Genomic DNA, 23,299 nt, shown 5'->3' on the forward strand with positions numbered 1-23,299 from the left:
TTCCATCCCTAACCACGTGGAGGCGGTCCTGCATTTCTGGCTTCAGTTTGGATTATAGGTTTTTCGCTTTGGTTTTGCACTTCATTTCTGGTTTTAATGGCTCGTGCTGCAAAAGCAACAAGCCCCAGGTAATTGGCTTTGGTTCCAGGTACACATCAAGGTTTGTGTTCCCTGCTATTTCAAAGAGGCTTGCCTTCTTACTTCATCATATCTGTCGCACATGACCAGCATGTGCGTGCTTGTCTCACTTTCTCCACAGAAGGGACATTTGTCGTCTTCTGTGGCGCCCTTGTGTAAAGTGTGTGCCTAAACGGACCGTTCCTCGGTCAGAATGTACACGCACTCTCTACTGGGTTTAAACCACTTTTCCCTTGTAGCGTATGTAATATCGCCAATGAAACCGTAGGTTATCCTACCCGTTTGCCAATTCCCATCTTTTCTGCCATTCCAGCTTTATGCTTCTTCATTTATAATTTTAACCTCTAGATTGAGGGTTTCCCTGCTTGGGTTCGCTATTGGATTGAAATTATAATTGTTCCAGCTAACTTTCTCGTTTCTTTTTACAAGGTTTATGATGCCTTGTTGTGTAATTTCTAGGTCTAGTGGCATTTTCTAGTAGATAGGGACAGTGGGAATCTCGTTAATCCATTCATGCGCGTCACTAGTTAGATGACGAGGCATTTGGCTACCTTAAGAGAGTCATAGTTACTCCCGCCGTTTACCCGCGCTTGCTTGAATTTCTTCACGTTGACATTCAGAGCACTGGGCAGAAATCACATTGCGTCAACACCCGCTAGAGCCATCGCAATGCTTTGTTTTAATTAGACAGTCGGATTCCCCTAGTCCGTGCCAGTTCTGAGCTGACCGTTGAATGGCGGCCGAAGAGTACGACTGACCGACCGAAGCCGGCACAGAAACCTCGCAGCAAGAAAGATCCGCGGGGGGCCTAGACACGGGACCGAGCTCGGATCTAAGTCACAAGGACAATTTCACCTTGCCCAGGCCCGGCACATCGGCCTACGCCCGCTTCCCAACCAAGCCCGGCACGCCCCGATCCTCAGAGCCAATCCTTATCCCGAAGTTACGGATCCAATTTGCCGACTTCCCTTACCTACATTTATCTATCGACTAGAGGCTCTTCACCTTGGAGACCTGCTGCGGATATGGGTACGAACCGGCGCGACAACCCTACCGTGGCCCTCTCCTGGATTTTCAAGGTCCGAGGGGAAGATACGGACAACCGCCACAACTGCGGTGCTCTTCGCGTTCCAAACCCTATCTCCCTTCTAGAGGATCCAGGGAACTCGAACGCTCATACAGAAAAGAACTCTTCCCGTATTTCCCGACGGCGTCTCCAGGTCATTTTGGTTACCCCGACGAACTCTCTTGCGAGGGCCCGACTTGTAAACGGTTCCGCTGCCGGGTTCCGGAATAGGAACTGGATTCCCTTTCGCCCGATGGGTGTGAAATTTTATTCAAAATAAAATACACCGACATCAACATAGGATTTCTCCTGGGGCTTAGGATCGACTGACTCGTGTGCAACGGCTGTTCACACGAACCCTTCTCCACGTCAGTCCTCCAGGGCCTCGCTGGAGTATTGCTACTACCACCAAGATCTGCACCGATGGCGGCTCCAGGCAGGCTTACGCCCAAACCCTTCTGCGCACACCACCGCGACCCTCCTACTCACCAGGGCGTCAAAACAAACTATTATGAACGTTTCTCATGCCCTGGCGGCCGAGTATAGGCACGACGCTTCAGCGCCATCCATTTTCAGGGCTAGTTGCTTCGGCAGGTGAGTTGTTACACACTCCTTAGCGGATTCCAACTTCCATGGCCACCGTCCTGCTGTCTTAAGCAACCAACGCCTTTCATGGTATCCCATTAGCGTCGTTTAGGCGCCTTAACTCGGCGTTTGGTTCATCCCACAGCGCCAGTTCTGTCTTACCAAAAATGGCCCACTAGGCACTCTGATCCAAATCTCTGGCTTCACTATTCAAGCAAGCCAGAGATCTCACCCATTTAAAGTTTGAGAATAGGTTGAGGTCGTTTCGGCCCCCAGGCCTCTAATCATTCGCTTTACCGGATGAGACTCGCTCATCGAATGCCAGCTATCCTGAGGGAAACTTCGGAGGGAACCAGCTACTAGATGGTTCGATTAGTCTTTCGCCCCTATACCCAGTTCCGACGATCGATTTGCACGTCAGAATCGCTACGGTCCTCCATCAGGGTTTCCCCTGACTTCGACCTGACCGGGCATAGTTCACCATCTTCGGGTCCCAGCGTGTACGCTCTGGGTGCGCCTCTTCTCGCAATGAGATGAGACGCCCCGGGATTGCGAGCACGCATCCGTAGATGCGGTCCGTCATCCCTCAGTTCACTTAAGCGAACCTTTACTTTCATTGCGCCTTTAGGTTTTGTATTCCCAATGACTCGCGCACATGCTAGACTCCTTGGTCCGTGTTTCAAGACGGGTCCTGAAAGTACCCAAAGCAATAGCATCGCTGACCGGTAATAGAGTCCGTCCGAGGACACGGCAGCTAACAGCTCGAGGCGGCATCGATGCCGGACCAGGTCCGACGGCCAATAACCGTCCGTGCTTGCAACCGGCCGAACGCTTAAAAGCGACCCTATACCATATCGTTTATACCGTCTGGCAGTCGACCGGAGCACGCGGGGTCTGACGCGAATAATTCGTGACAGGCTACCGCCGCGGTCGTAGATCGACACCAAACGGGTCGCGACGTCCTACTGAGAGAGAAGTGCATGCCATCGCCACCTAACGCATAAACCGACGGCGTATCGCAGGACGAATCCCGGTCAATCGCACGCCAATAAATGGAAGACAACGATAACATTGAATCTCTCCTTTCGATCTTTCGGGTTTCTCAGGTTTACCCTGAACGGTTTCACGTACTCTTGAACTCTCTCTTCAAAGTTCTTTTCAACTTTCCCTCACGGTACTTGTTCGCTATCGGTCTCGTGGTCATATTTAGCCTTAGATGGAGTTTACCACCCACTTAGAGCTGCACTCTCAAGCAACTCGACTCTGAGGAGAGATCCTCTCGATACGCGCAACGGTCGCTACGGGCCTGGCACCCTCTATGGGTAATGGCCCCATTCAAGATGGACTTGAACTCGCCGCAACGCACCGAGATAATCGGATCCTCCCTAACACACATTCCCAGCGTCCGTCTCCGGCCGCGGGATTTAGTGCTGGGCTCTTCCCTGTTCGCTCGCCGCTACTAAGGGAATCCTAGTTAGTTTCTTTTCCACCCGCTTAGTAATATGCTTAAATTCAGCGGGTAATCTCATCTGCTCTGAGGTCGTATTATGATTATGATGTGCTCGCAAACGTTAGTAAGCAAGCGCACACAAAATCGACGAGGAACCTTTGAATCGTCCAAATTTGCCGGAACGAAACCGCATTTCGAAGAGTTCGGGTTTCCGGTTATCGGGAGGGTCGCAAGATATAAAATCTCTAGGACACACAACCGCCGTAATCCCACAGAACGTCAACGAACGGTAATGTCCGATGTTGCAAAATGGACTGGCTCACACGTTGAGTGAATTATTTAAGAGCACGCATTTACGCGAAACTCCATCATTCGCCGGCAAGCCGTTTAAAGCAAGCGGCAGTCTGGTAATGTTATACGACCCTCAGCCAGAGGTGGTCCGGGAACAGTATCCGAGGACCGCAATGTGCGTTCGAAATGTCAATGTTCATGTATCCTGCAGTTCACATGTCGACGCGCAATTAGCTGCGTTCTTCATCGACCCACGAGCCAAGTGATCCACCGTTCAGGGTGATTTTATATATATTTATACATGTTTCAATCGTGATTCCCTCGAAATCGTTTAAGATAACTCGGGCGATTCTGAACACTATATGTTTATTATGGTTACAATTAGTACACCGTAAAGCTTTCGCTTTTCGGTCCGAGATACGAGACCTCGTTTCAAAATTGAAATATGAATATTTCATTGTGTGTGAGATTGAAAAATCTGCTTTCGCTGATCTTTCATTTTCTTAAAACAACGCAATGAAGCGAATGTTCAAATTCGCACAATTTGAATAAAATGTGCAGAGTATATAGAATACTAACGCAAGCGTTTACTACAATCGACTTTGAAACACTAGACTTTCATCTAGCGCCCAAAGAATTGATTGAGCTATGCGTTTAAAGTATAATATCAAAAAGAACGCCGTTTTCACAACGAACTTCGTCATTCGCTCAGGCATCTGGCGATACCGAGCAGATATACATGGCAGTGCTCTCACACAATGCATAAGAGCGCTAAGCGGTTGTAAACCGCGTCACGCTGCTTTTGCACACTGCGCAATATTTTGCGACTAGCTCCGGTCAAACGTTAATGAAACGAATGATCCATCGTTGCGAGACGCTTTAAGATTTTATACGTCGTAGGTTATACGACATATCGCACACGTTTCATTCACTAAATAGTAAATGTACGTTAATGATCCTTCCGCAGGTTCACCTACGGAAACCTTGTTACGACTTTTACTTCCTCTAAATAATCAAGTTTGGTCATCTTCCCAGCAACATCGGCAATGTCGAAACGCTGCCGCGCACCGGTCCGAAGACCTCACTAATAATTCAATCGGTAGTAGCGACGGGCGGTGTGTACAAAGGGCAGGGACGTAATCAACGCAAGCTTATGACTCGCGCTTACTAGGAATTCCTCGTTCATGGGGAAGAATTGCAAGCCCCAATCCCTAGCACGAAGAGGCTTCAACGGATTACCCGGACCTTTCGGCCAAGGAAAACCTGCTGATCTCTTCAGTGTAGCGCGCGTGCGGCCCAGAACATCTAAGGGCATCACAGACCTGTTATTATTGCTCAATTTCGTGCGACTAAATGCCACCTGTCCCTCTAAGAAGATATATTTGTACGCCGGTAGTAAGAACCACAACCAACAACGACCGAAGCCGAAGCGGAGGGTCTTTGCGATACCGGAAAGTACGCCTATTTAGCAGGCTAGAGTCTCGTTCGTTATCAGAATTAACCAGACAAATCGCTCCACCAACTAAGAACGGCCATGCACCACCACCCACCCACCGAATCAAGAAAGAGCTCTCAATCTGTCAATCCTTCCGGTGTCCGGACCTGGTGAGGTTTCCCGTGTTGAGTCAAATTAAGCCGCAGGCTCCACTCCTTGTAGTGCCCTTCCGTCAATTCCTTTAAGTTTCAGCTTTGCACCATACTTCCCCCGGAACCCAAAAGCTTTGGTTTCCCGGAAGCTGCCCGCCGAGTCATCGGAGGAACTTCGGCGGATCGCTAGCTGGCATCGTTTATGGTTAGAACTAGGGCGGTATCTGATCGCCTTCGAACCTCTAACTTTCGTTCTTGATTGATGAAAACACATTTGGCAAATGCTTTCGCTTCTGTCCGTCTTGCGACGATCCAAGAATTTCACCTCTAACGTCGCAATACGAATGCCCCCAGTTGTCCCTATTAATCATTACCTCGGAATTCCGAAAACCAACAAAATAGAACCGAGGTCCTATTCCATTATTCCATGCACACAATATTCAGGCGAATGAGCCTGCTTTAAGCACTCTAATTTGTTCAAAGTAAACGTACCGGCCCACCTCGACACTCGGTGAAGAGCACCGTGTAGGATTTTGAGTTGGGCCGCCTTTTGACGGCTAAGCCCACCGGTAGGACGTCCCAGACATGCCAGTTGAACACCGCGAGCGGTGAACCGACAGTGTGGGACACAGATTCAACTACGAGCTTTTTAACCGCAACAACTTTAATATACGCTATTAGAGCTGGAATTACCGCGGCTGCTGGCACCAGACTGGCCCTCTAATAGATCCTCGTTAAAGGATTTAAAGTGTACTCATTCCGATTACGGGCCTCGGATGAGTCCCGTATCGTTATTTTTCGTCACTACCTCCCCGTGCCGGAGTGGGTAATTTGCGCGCCTGCTGCCTTCCTTGGATGTGGTAGCCGTTTCTCAGGCTCCCTCTCCGGAATCGAACCCTGATTCCCCGTTACCCGTAACAACCATGGTAGTCGCAGAAACTACCATCGACAGTTGATAAGGCAGACATTTGAAAGATGCGTCGCCGGTACTAGACCGTGCGATCAGCACAAAGTTATTCAGAGTCACCAAGTCAAACGGTGAGCAAGGCAAGCCCGCCACCGATTGGTTTTGATCTAATAAAAGCATTCCTTCCATCTCTGGTCGGAACTCTATTTGCATGTATTAGCTCTAGAATTACCACAGTTATCCAAGTAATGTGGGTACGATCTAAGGAACCATAAACTGATGTAATGAGCCATTCGCGGTTTCACCTTAATGTGGCTTGCACTGAGACATGCATGGCTTAATCTTTGAGACAAGCATATACTACTGGCAGGATCAACCAGGGTGCTATATATATAATAGCATAGTGCGTAAATGTCCCTCGGCGTCACCCGAGAGACCACACTTTGTATAGAAAAGTTCGATGAATATTTCTAAACAACGAATTTTCTTACATATATATATCTGAGCCGTACGATATTCCCTGAACATAACGAACAGTTTACATCGCGAGATATTTTATATATTCTGCGCTTAACACAGAGGCTAGACCTTTAACAACCGTCGAAACGGCGGTCCGTACATGAAATTTGCGGTCCGCAGACCCAGTTAATTTCAAACAGTCTCTTTACCCTTCGTTAGATTGAAACGTCGGGGCGAATTCATAAGAATTCATCGTTATAACTCACTTTTATTCTCGCTCGGAGAGTATTGAGTTGATAGCATTTGTATATTTGATTTTCCCGCATAAGAGTCTTTGCGTCAACGACACATGCCCGCGGATATGCTGTACAGTATGGTTGAACACTTATAAATAAGGTCCAGAACCCGGCCGTAAACCGACATCCGAACATATACGGCGTATATAATTCCAGACACGGTCTACGACATTATTTAAAGTAACGCCCGCTATATAGTTGATAGACTAAAAGTATCGAATATAATGTATAAAATACACCGGGGAATAATATTCGAACCTGCCTGAACAACACAGCGTACTTTAGCCTAAGCTTGCTCGCATCGCACTCGACACGACCTATCCCCCTATATAAGGCGCGCGGCCCACAGCGTAAGTATTAGACTGAGTCCCAAGCGACGTGCATTTGACCTGCGGCGAGGGCCTGCTCGCGCTTACGGTGTGAATCGTCAAGACAAAGTCTGGGAAAATTTCGAACTGCGAACCCTTATGATAGAAAAATTTTTGTCGAAAATTTTGTTAGATGTTCAAACAGTTTTATATATATGGACAATATGAATTATAGTTAATTATTGAGTTTTTAGGTGTTTTTTGGGTTTTTAAACTTTTGTATAAAATTATTATGTATTTATTGATTTTTATAGATCTCAATGAATATAAAACGAATTTATATATAGTTATATATTTTTTATAATTATTTGTTAAATTTTCTAATTTTACAATAAATGTTCAAACCAGTTTTCCTCGATTTTCTCTTAAACCGTAAAAGATACGAAAAAACTTTGTTCGTACGAAAGATGCAGAATAAAATTATGAATAAAATGGTATATGAAATGGTTAAGTGTGTTCATATATTTTCTCGAGATTTTCCCGATTTTCCTGAAATTTTACGACGGCAACTCGCCTGTAGCCACACCGTTCGGAATTCGAAGTTGCGATATATTGGAAAAAAACTAAGAATTTGAGACCTTTCTAACGATGTATAATACTTTATATGTTTTCTTTTTCAGAAATATCGAATCGTGAGGAGTATTGCTCAACTAGCCGCACTTTGCATTTTGACAAGTTTACATCTACACATATTGCTCTATAACATGAAACCGTAAAAGATACGAAAAACTTTGTTCGTACGAAAGATGCAGAATAAAATGGTATATGAATGGTTAAGTGTGTTCATATATTTTCTCGCGAGATTTTCCGATTTTCCTGAAATTTTACGACGGCAACTCGCCTGTAGGCCACACCGTTCGGAATTCGAAGTTGCGATATATGGAAAAAAAACTAAGAATTTTGAGACCTTTCTAACGATGTATAATACTTTATATGTTTTCTTTACAGAAATATCGAATCGTGAGGAGTATTGCTCCAACCTAGCCGCACTTTGCATTTTGACAAGTTAACATCTACACATATTGCTCTATAACATGAAAACCGTAAAAGATACGAAAAAACTTTGTTCGTACGAAAGATGCAGAATAAAATTATGAATAAAATGGTATATGAATGGTTAGTGTGTTCATATAATTTTCTCGAGATTTCCGATTTTCCTGAATTTTACGACGGCAACTCGCCTGTAGGCCACACACCGTTCGGAATTCGAAGTTGCGATATATGGAAAAAAACTAAGAATTTTTGAGACCTTCTAACGATGTATAATACTTTATATGTTTTCTTTACAGAAATATCGAATCGTGAGGAGTATTGCTCCAACCTAGCCGCACTTTGCATTTTGACAAGTTAACATCTACACATATTGCTCTATACATGAAACCGTAAAAGATACGAAAAAACTTTGTTCGTACGAAAGATGCAGAATAAAATTATGAATAAAATGGTATATGAATGGTTAATTGTGTTCATATAATTTTCTCGAGATTTTCCGATTTTCCTGAAATTTTACGACGGCAACTCGCCTGTAGGCCACACCGTTCGGAATTCGAAGTTGCGATATATGGGAAAAAACTAATAATTTTGAGACCTTTCTAACGATGATAATACTTTATATGTTTTCTTTACAGAAATATCGAATCGTGAGGAGTATTGCTCCAACCTAGCCGCACTTTGCATTTTGACAAGTTACAACTACACAGATTGCCTTATACTGTCTAAACCGTAAAAGATACAAAAAAACTTTGTTCGTACGAAAGATGCAGAATAAAATTACGAATAAAATGGTATATAAATGGTTAGGTGTGTTCATATAATTTTCTCTAGATTTTCCGATTTTCATAACGGCAACTCGCCTGTAGGCCACACCGTGCAAAATTCGAAGTTGTGATGTATGGAAAAAGAACTAAGAATTTTGAGACCTTCTAATGATGTATAATAGTTTATATGTTTTCTTTAGAGAAATATCGAATCGTGAGGAGTATTGCTCCAACCTAGCCGCACTTTGCATTTTTGACAAGTTAACAACTACACAGATTGCCTTATACTGTCTAAACCGTAAAAGATACAAAAAAACTTTGTTCGTACGAAAGATGCAGAATAAAATTACGAATAAAATGATGTATAACTCGATATATGTCATAATATATTTTTCATGAGATTTTTCAATTTTTACTTTAAATTAAAAAATGTTTGAAATTTTTCGCTGACTTTAAATTCATTTGCGGGTTATGCTTTTTTTTACAATATTGTTTCAAATGATGTAAAAAGTTAAATTAGCGAGGTGCCTCAATATGCAAAAAATTGGCCCACTCTAATATATATATATATATATATATATATATATATATATATATATATCTATATATGAAAATTCGAGGTATTTTTCTGACTAATTATTGTTGTTTATTATTTTTCCATTACACAAATATTGATAGAGGTATTAATTAAGGATGCGCGGCTGTCCAACCAGAGGTCTTCGAGCCCTTTAACCCTTCGCCGTTTCACAATAAGAGAAGTTACGGTAAAATTTATGATATAGAAAGTTGTAGCTCTTTAATCACCTTTAAAATAGTGTATTACAAGTTCTGATAAAATCAGATTAAAAGAGTAATAATCCATTTAATGCGGTGGATGGTGACGGAGTGCAAATTGTTTTCACTTCTGAACTTGAGATAAAGATTAGCCTATTTCCAAAATATCAAGTAAATTGGAGCACAGTAAAAAAAAATCACAGAGCAATAATTTTGTTGATCGTAAGTTGAATAGAACACATGTGAACAGGATTTGACAAATTAATTCACTTCAAATATAAACTTAAGCAATAATGTATATTGATTTATTGGAGAAAAAAAATGTAATTTAGATATTAAAATTACTAAAAGCCAGTTAAAATACGGTGCGAAATCATAAAAATTATAGGCAGCATTATTGAAGCAATTATTTGGGGTAGAAAAATAAAAGGTGATATGTTTTACAATGTAAACATTGTATTTGACAGAATAAACCTGATGATGGAACGTACCTAGTTCCGAAACGTCGTATTAAACATATTCAAAAAAACAAATTGTTTTTTATTATTGGATTTACTGTTCGGAAAAGAAACAATCAATATATTGAAAAAATCCAGGACTTATCTATTGAATATATATATATAATATATATATATATATATATATATATATATTTGTGTGTAAAAAGATGCTTTCAATTTGGATGCAGAGGGCGAATAATCTTTTAATGGATGACCTAACTCTTCGGTTTGTGGCACAAATCGCAGATAATTTGAAATCGAAAGCAATTAGAAGTGTCTCCTTCACGGCAATAATAGAATAGTTTTCAAGTCACTGGAGAATGCTCTGATACAGAACCAGAAGAACAATATACAACTCCAAGGACAGGGCCAAGTAATTATAACTCTAAATACTTCAATACCATTTGCAATAAAATATTAATAAATAAATCTTATGTTCTTAGATAGGTGATGAAAACCTAAAAACCTTGAAAAAGATTTTTGCAGCACCCCTAAGATTGTCAAGTGCATGTTAAAAGTCACCTATTCTGACACCAGTTTTCCGCAAAGGTATTTTTTCATAATAATTGCAGCAAAAATAATTAATATGATAATAACAATATCTTCAATTAATATGATATAACAATATATTCAATAGAAGTCCTTGGTGGTAGCTGCAAATTGCCGCAGAATGCAGTGATAAGGCGTAGGAGTGCCTTAACATCCAGAAGATGTATGATACATCAAATTTTGTTTCGAGATTAAAAAAGATTAACAAACAATGCAATAATTTAAAGGATAAATTCCAACAGAGTATACAATGTTCTGAGAAGTTTTCAAATATTCCGGAAACGTAAAATGTAAGGGCAAAATTTTGATATTGTCTCAATTAAGAGAGATACTCAAAGACCAGGCATTTTATAAAAAGCAAGTTTTAGTTATAGTTTTAACTAAACGTCCTTGCAATAAAAATTGGATTGAAACGATACAATTGGCATAAATTAAAAGTAGTTCAGGATTTTGGTTAGTTAGGTTTAAAAAAACACTTATACAGACACTATTCAAAGATTTCGTCAAATGTAACTTTATTAATGATTGATTAGATAGCAAAATTACTATTAAATGGAGAGATAATAAAGAAGAATGTCTCGTAAATGAATTTTAATCCTAGGAATTTAGTTTTATCTCAATTTGGATATCAATATATATATTTTTAATTTTGAGGATTATTTTGTCTGGGAAGTATTCGTTCTTTTTTAAAAATTTGCTGTTCTTTTTATCCTTTTAGAAAGGGTTAGTAAAATTTATTAAATAATAAAATTTAGGGAAAAGATGACATGAATGAGAGGCAGATGATTACTAAATTATCATTGGTTAGCAAAGTATTGTTTAATATCAAAATTAACAAATTCTGAAATATCATAGAAATATTGAGCTTTTAAAAATTTTACTATAGTATTGTGGAATTTATGATTATTTAGTTTTCGTATGTGAAGTGGTAGTAAGTTAAAAAGTTGAATTCCAAATCCGTCAATTGAGTTAAAAGACGTTGCAAGTTTAAATACTGGTGCTTTAATAGTTAAGTTTCTTGTCTTGTAATGAGAATTTGACATTGAAGACAATTGAAACGTTCGGGTTCGGGATTATTTTTTATAAACGATAAAGTAATGAGCAAAAATATACTGGGAACGGTAAGGATACTATGTTCACGAAAAATGTTTTTACAAGAAGATAATATGACAAGATGGCGTCAATAAACATGAGTGTGCAAAGTGTGCTAAAGAAATTAGAGAAAACGTCAGTAGTTTGTGCTGTATTAATTGTAAAAAGTGGGTACCATAAAAAGTGTAGTGGGTTGGATAGCGCTGAATTCAATAGATGGCAATTAGCTTTAAAAAAACGAGTCTTAATACTTGGTGTTTGTGCGGCTGTGATTTGGAGGTTAGCCTCATTTTTTCTGAAGAGGAGGATGACAACTGTAATACAGTGTCGACACCTATACTACAACAGCTGGAATCTCTTTTAGAGTCTGAGTTTTTAAAACATTTGGACCATTTAAGCAGAATTAAGAGATTTGAAAAAAATGTAAAAAACTTTGGAAGGGGATATAAGAGTTTGAAGGAGTCTAGTAAAACCATAGAAAATGTTAAAAAAGTCTGTGATAATAATAAGCAATGTTTTATCAGAACTGGGTAAAAAGGTTTTGAAAATAGAGGACAGATTAGATTTTAGTATCAACGATAGCTTCGTGAAGCTGACGATCGAAAACGACGCGAAAATTGTATCATTGGATGCCCATCGAGGTTCAGAAACAAATTAGATAACATCTCTATATTGTACCAGAATGCAAGGAGGACATTAAGTGTTAAGAGTTTTATTCAACAACAGCGTCTAGTGGGGTTGAATCATTTGTATTTCTGAATCATGGTTAAATAACAGTATTGCTGATGACGAAGTGATAGATAATACATATAGATTATTTAGAAGAGATCGAGATAATGTACCTAATCAGAAGCAACGAGGAGGAGGTGTTTTCATCGGAGTGAAAAAACACATCCAGGCAGATCTGATAAGTGTTACCCACCAGGATATCGATTAAGTATTTGTAAAAATTAAGTTAGGGTCAGATCTATTAATTATTGGAAATGTTTATATTCCTCCATTGAGCGATATATGTATTCATGAGAAACACGTTAATGATCTTATTAACATAGTCAAGAAATATCCAGGTTGTAAAATTCTATTCATGGGTGACTTCAATCTTCCTGATACTAGATGGAGCTACAATGGCACGGAAGAATTTTTTGGTGACTCAGTACAAGCGGGTTTCGTCATGGAGCATTGTTCACTAATTGGGCTGTCACAAATGAACAAGGTGGCAAATAGTAATGGTAATTATCTTGATCTCTTCTTCACTAATTGTGATCTGTTAGTTAAGAAATCGTTTAAACCTGGTACCGGAGGACAAGTATCATCCTGCAATTGGAACAGAAATTAAATATTTTGATACAATTAAACCTAGAGTAGTGAAATACTTCAACTTCAAGAAGGGTGACTATGGCGCTCTCAACAACCTTCTCTTGCAAGCGAACTGGATATCTATGTATCAGATGAATAACATTGGTGATATTATTGCTCATTTTTATAGTATTATCTGGGATGGAATATTTACCACAATACCTCAAGTAAGCAAGAAGTGCAGTAGATATCCGTGCTGGTTTAGCAAAGATTTAATTAGCAAAATAAAGGCAAAGAGAGACGCTCACAGTACTTATAAGCATATTCCCTTTGCTGTGGAATATTATGTATGATGGCCTTTTGAGACTAGAGTTTCCAGAATGTGTGAAACTAGTAGCATATGCAGACGATGTTGCCATAGTGGTTGTCTCCAAACAAATTGATGACATCGTAAGCCTATTCGATATTACATTCAGAAAAATTAATCGGTGGATGGGAACAATGAATCTCCAATTAGCACAACAAAAAAGTGAAGCTGTTCTTATCACTAGTAGGAAAAGAATTGAGACCATCAAGCTAAAGATAGGAAATCTTGAGATCACGTCAAAACCTCACATCTGTTACCTTGGCGTAATGCTTGATGCTCGTTTGAATTTCAATCAACAGGTGGAACACGTTAGTGCTAAGGCGTCAATAGTTAGGACGAAACTTGCTCGACTGATGCCTAATATTGGAGGTCCTAAACAAACCAGAAGGATATTACTATCGTCAGTTATTACTTCAGTGCTGACATATGGTATCTCCATATGGGGTGATGCTCTTAAATCTCAAAAATCGAGGAGAATGGCAGGGCCCTTATACCGTCTCAGTGCTATAAGAATTGCTTGCGCATTTCGCACACTATCGGCGGAAGCAGTGTGCGTCATTTCAGGAACTGTGCCTCTCTTAGTCTTAGCAGAGGAAAGACGGACAATTTACCATAGAAGACATCAACAACTGTGTACTGAAAAGTTAAGATTAGAAGAACGGCAGAACAGCATTGACCGATGGCAGCGACTGTGGGATGTCGCTGTAAAGGGCAGATGGACGCATCGTCTCATTCCTAACATCAAAGTCTGGCTAAGTCGCAAGCACGGCGAAGTAAACTATTATACTACGCAAATGCTATCGGGGCATGGCTGTTTTCGAGCCTACCTACACCGATTCAAGCACGATAGCTCGCCGGATTGCCCATATTGTTTGGGCGAAATCGAAGATGCTGAGCACGTGTTCTTCGTGTGCCCGCGATTTGGTGCTCTACGGGATGATGTGGAGGAGACATTGAGACGCACAATTACCCCAGGTAATGTTGTTGAAGTGATGCTGACAAGTGAAGCTGCTTGGAACGCCATAGACAGATTTGCGAGAGACGTTTTAATGGACCTGCGTTCTATAGAGAGAGAAAGGGCGAATGGGACTTCGCCCATTTAAAAGATAAGTAAAATGTTTATGATTTATAACATTGTTTATAACAAGTTAAGAATTGTAACATTCTAGATCCTCCCCCCACGAAGTAATGCCTAGCGGCGGTTTCCGTGGGGACCAGAGGCAGGGGCAAAGCGGAGGTTTTAGTCGGTATTATACCAGGGCGGTATCGAGTCCGACATACCCAGACAGAAGACCGGTCTGGGATGCATAAAAGCATTTCCTTCGCTATACAAAAAAAAAAAAAAAAAAACAGTACTTATAAGCGAACGGGTTATGGAACTGATTATACAGCTTTCAGCAACTTAAGAAATGATTGTAAGAAGATGAGTATCCAGTGCTACAATGACTTCACTTATAGGGCAGAAGAAAAAATAAAAGACAATCCTCAGTACTTCTGGAAATACATTAAGATGAAAAAAAGTTCTGATAGGGGTATTCCTACATCTATGGAATGGATTGACAAAAAGGCAGATGGAGCAGAAAATATATGTAACTTGTTTGCGGCATTTTTCAAGAGCACATATGATAGGGAATCAAAATTACTACCAAATGAATTTGACGCACTACTAAATGGTCTGTCCAATGGCAACACTAACCTGAGTAAGATCGAAATCAGTTTTGATGAATTGCTCCAAGGATTGCTATCATTGGACAGTTCCATGGGATTTGGGCCAGATGGAATATCAAACTTGTTACTAAGAGAATGTTCAGTGGGCTTGTGTGAACCTTTAAGTTTTATCTTCAATAAGTCATTGAAATGGGGTGTGTTTCCAGTTGTCTGGAAAGATGCATATGCTGTCCCTGTGTTCAAATCAGGTGTGAAATCTAATGTATGTAACTACAGACAAATTTGCATTCAATCCGCTCTACCCAAATTATTTGATAAATTAATTTATAGTAGAATTGAATTTTGGTTTAGAAGCACTCTAATTAATCAACAACATGGTTTTATAAAGGGCAGGTCTACAACTACTAATCTCATGACATATGTGGAATATATAATGCATCAACTTGAGAACAGAATGGAAACACACGCTATATACACAGACTTCAGTAAAGCCTTCGATTTGGTTAATCATGATGTGCTCTTGATGAAGCTTAATAAATATGGGATTTCTGGCCGGTTATATAATTGGTTTGAAACCTATTTAAGAGGTAGGAAACTACGGGTGAAATTAATTGACTCCATTTCAGATGAATTTACGGTCTCTTCAGGAGTGCCGCAAGGATCTCATCTTGGACCGTTGTTATTTTGTATATTTGTGAACGACATTGGCAATGGTTTCTTGTCTGAGTTTTCATTATTTGCGGATGACTTTAAAATATACAGAGGCATAAGGAACGAAAGTGATTTGTGTGCACTCCAGGAAGACCTAAATCGTTTATTTAGATGGTGTGAATTAAATAAATTTAAACAGAATGTTAGTAAATGCGCAGTCATTAAATTTTGTCGCGGCAGTGAAAGCCACTCTAATCATCGTTATTTCATAGCAGAAGAAGTACTTCCGCAGGTAGATGGTATTCGTGACTTGGGAGTATATATAGATAGAAGGCTAGCATTCGATGGTCACTTGAACAATATTGTGTCGAGGGCAAATAGTATACTCGGTGGTCTGCTCAGAAACAGTGGAGATTTTCAAAATGATGCTACCCTGAGTGTACTATTTGATACCTTAGTTAGACCAATTTTAGAGTATGGGTGTATAATTTGGGACCCGATTTACCAATATCAAATTGACAGAATTGAATCTGTCCAGAAAAAATTTGTCAACCATATAAGATTCCGCCGATATAAGAATAATATTCAGATACGTCGGTCCCAAATGTACAACCATCTAAACATTACGCCACTCGATGCTAGACGAAAATACCTCACCTTCTGCTATGGAGTAAATATTGTGAAAGGTGCTTTACATGTGCCTGAACTTCTTGAACGATTCAAATTTGTTATACCTAATGTTAGGTTACGTTACAATAGAACTTTAGAAATACCCACTGTTAAAACCAAATTTGTTTCACGCGCACCCATATTCAGAATTTCGAAAGTAATAAATGAATTTGCTTCTGAGATTGATATATTTGGTCTGTCGGTGTCGAATATAAAAAATCATGCCAGAAAAATGATCCTTCAAGACTGTCTTAAGTAGTGATTTATAGTTTATTAAGTGTTTAATTTTATTAGTTTTTATTAAATGTTTAATTTTATTAGTTTTTATTTAATGTTTTATATTTGTAGTTTATATATATTAAGTGTTATGTATATTTACAAATCTATATATGAATTCTTAATACTCAAATTTTCTCATATTATCTTTAGTTTATAATTTGTACACTTTAGAATGTAATTATATTGTATTATTGCCTTGGGCGTTAAATAAATAAATAAATAAATAAATAAATAAATAAATAAATAAATAAATAAATAAAGAACTAATAGAAAAAATTATTCTCAAAGCTCTTTTTTGAAGTTTGAAAATGCGGGTAAGAGATGGAGAGAACCCCCAAAACTGGATTCCATATGCGATGTGTGAGTAAAAATTGGAATAGTAAATTGAGAGAAGACAATTTAAACTAACCTTAGAATTAAGAACTCTTAACATAAAACACGTTTTCGTTAAATTGGGTGTTAGTATAGAATCAATGTGATAGTCCCAATTTAAGTTTTTATGCTTCGAGATAGAAGAAAATTTGAAAATAGTATCATTTACGTTCAGCGAGCTTATCTCATTATTAATTTTATTAACGGTACGAAACAACATTATTTGGGTTTTATCATTATTGAGTAAAAGATTATTGGATTTAAACCAATTGGAAATTAAAGTCATTACTAAATTTAATTTGTTACATATTTCTTCCAAAGAATTTCCATTAACAATAATACTATAGTGTCATCAGCAAAAAGAATAAATTTACAAAGATCTGAACAATTTGGAAGATCATTTAAATATATAAGAAATAATAAAGGTCCAAGTATTGAACCTTGAGGGACACCGAGTTTGATATTTAATTTGTCTAATATTATTACCGAACCATCATCATCGCTCAAGTAAACAGACTGAGTCCTGTTTGATAAATAAGACGAAAATAAGTCAAGAGCTAAGTGATTGCGCTCAAAAATATTCAATTTGCAGTCGTTTTGCCTTACTATACTAAGTCACAATACAAAAAAAATTATTTAGAAGATTCATTGTGTCAAAAATTCATATGTTTGTCATTGGGTACGGAATATTTACTCAATGGAGCGCTTTCGGTCTGAACCTTTTTTACTGTTTTCCATTTTGTTTGGAATTTTGGAACTAGTTTCATCTTACTCTTCAGAAGTGAAAACAATTTAGACTCCTTTACCACTTCTCGGGTGGATGACATTTCTTTTCAGTGGTGTAATTTTACTTTTTTCAAAATAACGTTGGGTTTCGATAAAAGAACTAATTATAAGAGAAAAATGTTTAATAAAGTTTTTCAAAAAAGCAAATACTTTTCAAGTTACTGGCAACTGAAAATTTGTTTCTTTTCTGCGTTTTTCATCATTTTTTGCTAATATCTTCAAAAATATACATTTTAACAAAAATCATGTAATGAACAAAATTATATTAATTGAAATCTTAATAAATCGCTATTTTATAGTGTTTGAATAGGAACATTTTTAGGCTAGATATGAAAATGGGTTTTTTTAGTGCTCAAAATAAGCTTTAAAATGGGTACTTCTGCGTGTAAAATGAGTGAATGAATGCAAATAAAAGACGCATATAATGTTTTTTCATTTAAATCAAATAGTTTTTCAGTGCCATTTCCACCAAATTTAAAAATAATCGTATTCCATTTAGAATTAACTTGGTTTAAGAGATCTTGATGGATTCTAGAAAATGCCACAACTTTAGTACAAACGATTTTCAAAAAACTCATGATTTCATGAAAAAAAAACATTAAAAAAAACATCCAATTTCTCATTATAATATCTCTGAAAGAATACGTATAAAAGTATATATATATATATATATATATATATATATATATATATATGAAAATTCGAGGTATTTTTCTGACTAATTATTGTTGTTTATTATTTTTCCATTACACAAATATTGATAGAGGTATTAATTAAGGATGCGCGGCTGTCCAACCAGAGGTCTTCGAGCCCTTTAACCCTTCGCCGTTTCACAATAAGAGAAGTTACGGTAAAATTTATGATATAGAAAGTTGTAGCTCTTTAATCACCTTTAAAATAGTGTATTACAAGTTCTGATAAAATCAGAATTAAAAGAGTAATAATCCATTTAATGCGGTGGATGGTGACGGAGTGCAAATTGTTTTCACTTCTGAACTTGAGATAAAGATTAGCCTATTTCCAAAATATCAAGTAAATTGGAGCACAGTAAAAAAATTCACAGAGCAATAATTTTGTTGATCGTAAGTTGAATAGAACACATGTGAACAGGATTTGACAAATTAATTCACTTCAAATATAAACTTAAGCAATAATGTATATTGATTTATTGGAGAAAAAAAATGTAATTTAGATATTAAAATTACTAAAAGCCAGTTAAAATATGGTGCGAAATTATAAAAATTATAGGCAGCATTATTGAAGCAATTATTTGGGGTAGAAAAATAAAAGGTGATATGTTTTACAATGTAAACATTGTATTTGACAGAATAAACCTGATGATGGAACGTACCTAGTTCCGAAACGTCGTATTAAACATATTCAAAAAAACAAATTGTTTTTTATTATTGGATTTACTGTTCGGAAAAGAAACAATCAATATATTGAAAAAATCCAGGATCTTTCTATTGAATATATATATATATATATATATATATATATATATATATTCTATATATATATAAATCTCGTGTCACGATGTTGGTTCGCGATGGACGCCCAAACTACTGGACCGATTTTAAATTTTAATGGCTCATCGTGTGCATATGTATCCAACTTAGGTTATAGGAAATTTTGAAAAGTAAATTTGAAATATAAATATATAATTTTTATAAATTTCTAAAAATTTTGACAGAAAATGACCAAAAAAAAAACAAAACACTAAAATGACAAATGTCAAAATTAAAGGAAATTTGGATATATAATTTTTGAAAAAAAAAATTGACATTTCAAAAAATAAAATTCAAAAACATGTACATATATAGAAATATCCAACATTTATATCCAAATTTGATGAAATGCTACATACAAAATCACTGATTATAGTTTTAAATCTAATTAAAAATCAATGCTTAAAAATTTAAATAAATGTTGATGAAAAAAAAATAAATGTCATCTGTCAATATTTATGAAAATTATTATATAAATAGATTTATGATTTAGATTTAATTGATTAGCTTACCAAATTATTTCGGAAACCAAAACTTCATTAAAACCTTATAGATTAGAGATCACAATAAAAAAGCGGCACTTGAATTTAAAAATAATCATAACCAAAATTTTGACATGTCACAAAAAAAGAATGTTTAACGAGTTACTTCAATAAGACGCAAATAAATTAATTGACATATTGAATTTAAAATTAATCATAAACAAAAATTTGACATTTCACAAAAAAAATGTTTAACGACTTCAATAAGAAACTAGCTGTAAGTGGAATTCTGTCTTAAGGCAAATAGGGCATCGTGCCTTAAGGCAAATTGCTGGAACTTCCCGTACCAAAAATTATTATTTTTTTTTAACATTTTTGAAAAAAAATTACTTTGAAAAAATAAGATTTTTGAGAAACTATAAATTGGACAAAAAATTAGTTTTTTTTGAAAAAAAATTTTTTTTAAAAAATTTTTTTTTTTTAATTTTTTGTTCTTTATTTTGACATATTGTGGAAGATCTGAAATTTTTTTTCAAAGCAATCGTACTGCTTTAACTACATAGGGACAAAATATAAAGCGCGTAAGCGCCGCGTCGCTGTCTAACGCATAAGCATTGGTACGGAACCCATAGGAATGTTAACAAAATGTATACTTATTGTTAAAATCTCTATAAAATATCTGATAATTTGATGTGCATATGTTTAATGATCATTTTTGACCGCCAAATGGCTCATTTTTTTACTTTTTCCTCTATATCTCCGAAACCGCTGGACCTACCTTCATGAAAGTTGTATCGATTCTTCATCTTGTCAATACAAATAAAATGTTTTTTGAATTATTAAAATCGGACGCTCCGTTCTCTTAAAAACTGAGTTACCGTTTTCGGAACTTTTTGCCCCGTATCTTCGGAAAGGCTTGAACTGCCTTTGCCAAAAACTAATCAGCACGTCTCCTTATCAATACGGATCGAATGTTTTTTGAATTATTCAAATCGGTTGATCCGTGTTCCTGAAATCGTCGACGAAAATTTGTATCCGCACATACATACACACACATACATACATACATACATACACACACACACACACACACATACACACAATAGGCTTACAAATTGATGACATCGTAAGCCTATTCGATATTACATTCAGAAAAATTAATCGGTGGATGGGAACAATGAATCTCCAATTAGCACAACAAAAAAGTGAAGCTGTTCTTATCACTAGTAGGAAAAGAATTGAGACCATCAAGCTAAAGATAGGAAATCTTGAGATCACGTCAAAACCTCACATCTGTTACCTTGGCGTAATGCTTGATGCTCGTTTGAATTTCAATCAACAGCTGGAACACGTTAGTGCTAAGGCGTCAATAGTTAGGACGAAACTTGCTCGACTGATGCCTAATATTGGAGGTCCTAAACAAACCAGAAGGATATTACTATCGTCAGTTATTACTTCAGTGCTGACATATGGTATCTCCATATGGGGTGATGCTCTTAAATCTCAAAAATCGAGGAGAATGGCAGGGCCCTTATACCGTCTCAGTGCTATAAGAATTGCTTGCGCATTTCGCACAATATCGGCGGAAGCAGTGTGCGTCATTTCAGGAACTGTGCCTCTCTTAGTCTTAGCAGAGGAAAGACGGACAATTTACCATAGAAGACATCAACAACTGTGTACTGAAAAGTTAAGATTAGAAGAACGGCAGAACAGCATTGACCGATGGCAGCGACTGTGGGATGTCGCTGTAAAGGGCAGATGGACGCATCGTCTCATTCCTAACATCAAAGTCTGGCTAAGTCGCAAGCACGGCGAAGTAAACTATTATACTACGCAAATGCTATCGGGGCATGGCTGTTTTCGAGCCTACCTACACCGATTCAAGCACGATAGCTCGCCGGATTGCCCATATTGTTTGGGCGAAATCGAAGATGCTGAGCACGTGTTCTTCGTGTGCCCGCGATTTGGTGCTCTACGGGATGATGTGGAGGAGACATTGAGACGCACAATTACCCCAGGTAATGTTGTTGAAGTGATGCTGACAAGTGAAGCTGCTTGGAACGCCATAGACAGATTTGCGAGAGACGTTTTAATGGACCTGCGTTCTATAGAGAGAGAAAGGGCGAATGGGACTTCGCCCATTTAAAAGATAAGTAAAATGTTTATGATTTATAACATTGTTTATAACAAGTTAAGAATTGTAACATTCTAGATCCTCCCCCCACGAAGTAATGCCTAGCGGCGGTTTCCGTGGGGACCAGAGGCAGGGGCAAAGCGGAGGTTTTAGTCGGTATTATACCAGGGCGGTATCGAGTCCGACATACCCAGACAGAAGACCGGTCTGGGATGCATAAAAGCATTTCCTTCGCTATACAAAAAAAAAAAAAAAAAAAAACACACATACACACACACACACACACACACATACATCCATTTTTTCTAAGGTATGCCAAAATGTTCAGAAACCTCTGAAACGTAAAGATATATAAAAATTTTCATTTTCGATTTTTTTGCGATTACTATAACTTGCCCTACGGGAAGTTAACAAATAAATTAATTATTCCAAGTTATATTGCCGAAGAAATTATAGATACAGCACAATATTGTAAAATAAATATCATAGATTAATTTTCGACCAAAAAGGAAATATTTTGACATTTACAAATATACTGCATATTGAATATATGAAATTGACATTCACTATTTTTCAATTAAATGAAAATGTAAAAATTCAAATATTTATATAAAAAATTGTATATTTAGATGAAGATACTGATTTGTTAATTTAGACTGAAACCTGATTTATTCATTAATTTTAAAAAAAATTGGCATAAACAAAATTATAATAAACAAAACACCTGCATCATGCGTTGGAATTAATTATCGAAGTGTAAAGAAATTTGTGTAATTAAAATAAAATATTATTATTATATAAGTTGAAATAAATTTTGATTGCCATCGCAAACGTTAATCATACAGGAAATTGTAACCTCTTAAATGGAATAGTACAATCTGAAGGTATCATTGCAATCTGACACAAATAAACTAGACAAACTAAATACTATACCATATTATATTAAATTTCGATCCGAAAGAAAATATTTTGACAGTTATAATTAATTTGAAATGAAATGCAAATGTCAAAAATCAGATCTTTATGTAAAAAAATATTTATTTCCACAATATTCCCGTGTTGAATTTGCACTTTTTTATGAATTTAACAAGCATATAATATATTCATTGATCACTTAAAATAATTATTAATTTATAATAAATAAATATTGACGTATTTGACATGACAAAAGTATAATAAACAAAACGCTATGTCAAATAATTTTGAAAATTATAACAAGTTTTTAACTATTTGTCAGAAAGAATATATTTTATTACAAATTCATACCC

The 23,299-nt window shown here is 37.1% G+C and overlaps 2 non-coding genes and 1 pseudogene across 2 annotated transcripts; all 3 read right to left on the reverse strand.

Annotated features, from left to right (window-relative positions):
- Positions 1 to 562: 562 nt before the first annotated feature.
- LOC113368511 lies at positions 563 to 3,332 on the reverse strand (annotated as a pseudogene).
- Positions 3,333 to 3,657: 325 nt separating this feature from the next.
- LOC113368542 lies at positions 3,658 to 3,812 on the reverse strand. Its single transcript, XR_003366444.1, has one exon. It is a non-coding gene; the product is annotated as a 5.8S ribosomal RNA (ribosomal RNA).
- Positions 3,813 to 4,480: 668 nt separating this feature from the next.
- LOC113368508 lies at positions 4,481 to 6,407 on the reverse strand. Its single transcript, XR_003366420.1, has one exon. It is a non-coding gene; the product is annotated as a small subunit ribosomal RNA (ribosomal RNA).
- Between the last annotated feature and the right edge of the window lie 16,892 nt (positions 6,408 to 23,299).

This window comes from Ctenocephalides felis, unplaced genomic scaffold (assembly GCF_003426905.1).
Source record: "Ctenocephalides felis isolate EL2017-DRISC unplaced genomic scaffold, ASM342690v1 CF-g0.4_SCAFFOLD_01170, whole genome shotgun sequence".
NCBI classification, from domain to species: Eukaryota; Metazoa; Arthropoda; class Insecta; order Siphonaptera; family Pulicidae; genus Ctenocephalides; species Ctenocephalides felis.